Here is a 6,565-nt window from a genome sequence, read left to right on the forward strand (position 1 = left end):
GGTCAAGGAGACACACCAATTATTAAAAGATTTAATCTTTCTTGCTTTACTTTAGCCTTGATACCAATGCTATGTTTCATAAACTACACTTCTGTAAATGTATAATTACTAGCAGGTTTTAGATGAACATTGCTTTGAATGCTGACCCTATTTAAAAAGAACACACATAAAGATGAGAGCTTAACACACAACCCTAGCATATAGGTAGCCAGCCCGAGTCCCGAAGTGAATGCTTTCAAACACATGTTACATTACAGAATGAAATCTAAGTTGCCCAAGCCCTCAGCCAGAATTGATATTCTTCTGACAGTGCATCTCAGTGCTCGAAGGGATTAGTGCAGATGTAGTACCCTGCTAGAAGCTAAAGCCTGGATTCCTCCGTTTGGGGCCGTAGCAGCCTCTTTGTACCTTAGCTTGCTCTTGGCAGTCCCAACTCCCTCCAGTGCACCGCTGTCACTCACACTTTTATACCAGACGGAATTACAACTGAATAGAACCACCGCCTGTCCAATGAGATCACAGTTCATCGCACAGTGGCGGGAGGACATCGCCATATGAAACCGTGCATTCCACTGGGGAATAAAACTGCATGTGTGTGTTTTATATATCAAATAAGAGATGCATGGAGATCAAATAGAGGCAGCTGGAAATAAAAAAGGAAAGATGGAGGTAGCCGACAGAGAAAAAGACAAAGAGAAGACTGGATTAAATGAAAGGATGAGTTTGGAGTTTTGTTCCGTCTCTGATGGTGATGACTTTCTTTCTTATTTCTTTTCACCAAAATGGTGAGAAAGTTAATGGAGCATACGGAGAAGAAGTAAGGCTTGGCAGAGAAAATAGTCAGGTGCATTTCATATGCATAGAAAGCAAAGGACATACTGTGTGTGTGTGTGTGTGTGTGTGTGTGTGTGTGTGTGTGTGTGTGTGTGTGTGTGTGTGTGTGTGTGTGTGTGTGTGTGTGCATTTTGTGTGTGCAACATTATGCCAACTGATCCTCTTGTGTGTGACAGCAACCTTTATTTAAATTATTCGAGTGCATGTTCCATTCTACCTTACTATTTTGAGGTTTAGAGCTAACATCCATAACTGGTGGGAAATATTGGTGGGCGTTATGGAGGTTGAGGAAAATCTCTACCTGTCTCTCTTTGTCACTGTCTCTCTGCTTCTCTCTGTGGCTCTCCCCGTATAAAAGAAAATGATACCAGAGCATTTTGCTGTTATGGTAGACTTCAGAATGGCAGTATGCCATTGTACACTACTGTGAAGTGTGGGTCTATACTCGAGTCTATATCTGTCGGTTATCATGTGCTTTCAACCACACACATGTGACACGTGTGTGGTTGGTAAGCACAGTGAGCCCACAACACACACACTTGCCAAATATGTCTAGTATCATCAGTGGTTTGCGAAAAAGCCCTTCCCGCGGCAAAGATAAGGCCACGGGTGTATTTGTGTTCAAAGAGCAGGGCTTTCTTCAGCACATCTTCATGTGCCTGTGTGCGCATTTGTGTGCATGTGGAACCATGCGATTCTCCATCATCACTAAGCAAGCATTTTTATTCATTCGTCCCTATGATGTTACCATGGGAATCTCATTCACACATAAGTCTATTGAACTGAAAAGGGATTTGGCAGGTGGAAGTCTCCAGCCGGTAGATAAAGACACTTCCTATTCAGAGTGACCAATGAGACTGAGCCGAGGGTCTTGCGGCGGGAGAGACACTGAGGTCATGGGGAGAACTGGTTAGTGTCATGCTGACAGCGTTGCTCCCCCCTGGGTCTGTGGAGACGCCAGGTGACAGCACTGAGTCACTGGCGCTGACCACTCGATATGAAGATTCTCCTCCAGCAGCTGAGTGGAGAGCTATGGGACTCTTGCTTGGTAAAGAGGGAGAAGTGGTAGAGGACTGCCAGGAGTTTTGAAAGCAGCCAAAGCTTTTGTGATCTGTGGGAAATGGAGCTGACAAGGGCGCACACTTTGTTAGCGTTAGTTTGGAAACAGTCTTTTGCTGAAGGACAAAAAGCAACCGCATGCACATACCCGCATACAGACAATCACACACCCGCACACATCAATCACACACCCACCACACACACACACAAACACACAGATTCATATTCTTGCCAACTCAAACCCACACACATACACATACATATTCATATTCACACACACAGAATACACACACACACACACAGGCACACCGGCACACCGGCACACACAAGAAGAAGACATCAACCTAAATCTGCCCTGCACATCTTATTTTCTTTTCATCTGGTATGTGTTTGTGTGTGTGCATGTAGGTGTATGCGTGCGTGGATATGTGTGTGTGTGTGTGTGTGTGTGTGTGTGTGTGTGTGTGTGTGTGTTTCATTTTCAAACATAACCAACATTCTACCCTGACAACGGCTGAATTACAGGAGAGCAGAGCAGGAGGAGTGGGGGGGGGGGGGGGGGGGATGAGAGGGGAGGGGAGGAGAGGAGGAGGAGGAGGAGGGAGGGAGGAGAGGAGAGAAGAAGAAAGGACAGGAGTGGGATCAAGAGGGAAGTCAGAGAGAGCAGGAGAAGAGTAGAGATGGAGGGAGGAGAAAGGGACAAGGAGAAGACGAGGAGGAGAGTGGAGGTGGGAGGAGAGGAGGAGAGGAAGAGAGCGAGTGGAGGCAGGAGAGGAGATTAGTGGGAGTCGGGGGGCGGGGGGGGGGATCAGACGAGTTGTGGAGAGGGAGGAGGAGGAAAATGAAATGGAACCGTAAGAGGCAGAGAGAGACTCTGGAGATCTGCACCAAGCGAGGGCAGAATTACGAGCAGGGTGGTAATGAGAGGTGAGCCGTATACTGGCGGTGACAGCATCTCTATGACTAGTGGGCCTTTTATGGCTTTGAGTCAAGATGCGGAACCCAAACGTGTGAGAGTGTGGTGATCAGCCCGATCACAGTCCCGGCTGTGGTCTCCTTATGATGCTCATCATTATTATTACTGCTACTGACCTCTTCATGGGGGAGTCTCAGTCATGCCACAGGGAGACAATGTCATCAGTGACACAACGTTAACTTTTATGAAGTGTTTACATATAGATTGTGCATATATTACGATGATAATATAAAGGGTACCCACGCGGTTCCATACACATTGCTACGCTTCCAATAAAGGGAGGAATAATTACACGATGGTGAGCCACTGAAAGAAAGAGGGAAACTGAAGGAAAGGGAGAAGAAAATCCACTTCAAGTTAAAAACAAGATTGTCTTGCAGTGTATTAGCTTAGTTTGGGGTGTGAGTGTGTGTGTGTGTGTGTGTGTGTGTGTGTGTGTGTGTGTGTGTGTGTATTAATGAACCCCTTGTTAAAGTTTAATGTCTCCTTTCTCTAGTTGTCAAGGAGATTTACCACCTTGCCCCCTTGGGAAAAAGAAAACACCTGGGTCTGTGACCAAGCACCTCCACACAAAGATTAAACATGCAGACACACACACACACACACACACACACACACACACATTTATAAACACCCCCCACACACACATTGATGCACACACACACACACACACACACACACACACACACACACACACACACACACACACACACACACACACACACACACACACACACCCATTGACACACACACACACACACATGGTCATAAACTCTCACACCTAATATACTCTACCTTGTTATACAACCCAGTTGCCAGAATGAAAGGTAGCTATTTGTAAATTACTGCAAACCACAGATATGGTGAAACTCAACATTTCTGACAAAAAATATGCTTGATATCAATGTACCTAAATAGGTGTATATCAACGTAGAGGGGTTTAACAGCTCGTGCTGCTTTGATGTTATTTTGGTTCTTTGAGGGAATAGAGTTCTTGTATATATCCATATGCGCTTGTTAAAGACCTGTCATTTCATTTTCTGTAACATGCACGCATATATAATGTATTTAATACATTTAATACAATACAATATGAACACAATATTCCAACAGCCTCTGAGATATGGATTCACAGCGGGACGCTGTGATGAGGTACATTAATGTCTACAACGTAAGCACAGGTCAAATTTTTTACGAGATTTTGAGTTCTCTGTAAAGTGTAATTTACGAAAACCCAGATTTATCACATTAATAGTGAACATTTACTGATTTTAAGATAAATGATTTAGCTGGCCTTTACTCCAAACCATAGTGCACTCGTTGCCATAACGACGTTATGTGTGGCAGCTGAGCAGCCGACAATTGTTTTGCTTTTATCATAATCTAGGTTTTGCTGGCTGCTGGCATTCTAAGGTGCACTTTGAAGCCAAACCGCAGTTTATTATGAATTAATCAATTATCTAAATAATCAATGTGCCTGTTTTTATATTTATATTTTAGTGTGTGTAATAAAATACATAATTGTGGTTATTTGAGCCCATTATATTCCCTCAAACAACCAAAAGAGCCTGAAAAGCGCAATGACCATTAAAAACCATCTACGTTGATGTACCCGTATCTAGAAACGTTGAGATTCAACGTTTTCGTGGTTTGCAGAAAGGTAGAAATGTCTACGTTTCATTCCTGCGACTGGGTGTTGTGCTATAATGTGCCCTGACACTGCATATAAATGAAGCCACAGCTTTATACAATTCTACGTACGGACCACGAGAACCCTATGAAGAAGAAGAAAATGTCCATTTGATTCGCCTGTTTGCGTCTGTGTTTTTCTCACTTCAACTTGATGTTTCGCTTCCAACATTTTGTTTTCCAGTGAGTCATCTTTGATTATCTAACATCTAGGAATTCACTAGTTTCTTTTTTTTTAAGGCAGTCCAGCAGTCACATGATTGAAACCCAGATTGAATGTGATATTAAAATGCGTGAACAACACCTTCCTTACAATCCTGCTGATTTAGTTACAGGTTTTCTCAGAGTGTGGATCGCTCTGTCGGAATGCAGAGTGACATTTCCATCAGAGGGATATACAGTATGGCCCTCCGGTCCTATCCAGCCTTACTGGTAGAGAGTGGAGTTAACACTTAGCTGCTTGATTCTCACTGGTGCAACCCATGATGGGAATATATGAGGTTTGTAGAATTGCGGTATTGTAAGACGCTTTGGATTAAAGCCTCCACTAAATACCATACTGCTATCTTAATCTTACGAAGGCATAGTGTATTTACTCAGCGATGCAAACCTTTCACCTTTTCGACCTGCTTGTCGAGGAAGATGTTGTTGTGTACAGAAGGTTCCACTGTTATTCCCATCACCAGAGTGTGCATAAAACACATCAATTATAACCAGCGCAAACCCATTATTCTTGGTAATTGGGGTAGAGTTATAGTTTTGTAGGGGTGATGAGGTATGACTCATTTGCATATTCATACATGTTGGCATTCAAATTAAGTGCAGTTGCAAGTTGGCCCAACATCATTTTCATTTTTTTTATATTTCAGTCATTATATTTGAACACATTAAATACTATTTGTAAATATGTATGCCCTGCTGTTGAGGGCTCTTAAGTCTTCAGGATCAAGATTGCAGAATATCAACTCTGGAGACACATTGGGCACAGAGCCATGCTGGAGCCCAGAGAGTTGGTGTGATGAAATAAACTGAGCCCATGTCGGGGGAAATATTTGAGATCTTTACAAAATGTCTCATTTAAATGAGACCGGGAGTTAAAAGATGGCTTCTTCCTTGTCTGCTTTTGGTTTTTAAGCGCATGATTCTGGCCGTCCTTCATCCATTTTGGGAACAAAGGATTCGACAGCATTATGGACTCACACACACACACACACACACACACACACACACACACACACACACACACACACGCTCCCCTCAACACACTGTCTCTCTCTCTATAGAATTGTGAACATGAACATATGCAATTGCGAAAAATAATTGCCACTGACTTCAATCTCATTCAAACCAACCCCCCTTTCCACCGCCCCTCTAGACGCTCACACACACACACACACACACACACACACACACACACACACACACACACACACACACACACACACACAAGGCCTTAATGATACATTTCATGCATCCAGTCCTACGTAGTTGGCCTCCATTACGGTGTGTGTGCCACTGGACATGAATAATAGAAGATAATATTGTGCTCAGCCACAGCCCACTTCCTCTCTTTATGTCTGTCTATCTCTCTCCGTCTCTCTCTCTCACTCTCTCTCTCTCTCTCTCTCTCTCTCTCTCTCTCTCTCTCTCTCTCTTTCTCTCTCTCCCACCGATGAATAATGAATACAAATAGGGATAAATATATAAAGACCTGTACGTCCCTATCGCTGTGTCTTCTATCCACCGCCCGGGCTTTTAACTGTCCCCTATTGCCATTCTGCCCCACAGGGTTGCCCAGGGAGGAAGAGGAGAAGAAGGGGATGAGGCGAGGCCAGACGGCCGGCCACCGAGGAGGGACGGCCTGAATACACTGGAGGAAGAGCAGAGACACAAAGGAGGAGGAGGAGGAGGAGGAAAGTCACAGCACCCAACAGAGTCAGATGACAGGAGGAGCAGAAAGAGGAATGCTTCTAAAGGACCAGTGATCAGGGAGCCCAGGATAGAGAC

This window comes from Micromesistius poutassou (assembly GCF_964030765.1).
Source record: "Micromesistius poutassou genome assembly, chromosome: 12".
Taxonomy (NCBI): Eukaryota; Metazoa; Chordata; class Actinopteri; order Gadiformes; family Gadidae; genus Micromesistius; species Micromesistius poutassou.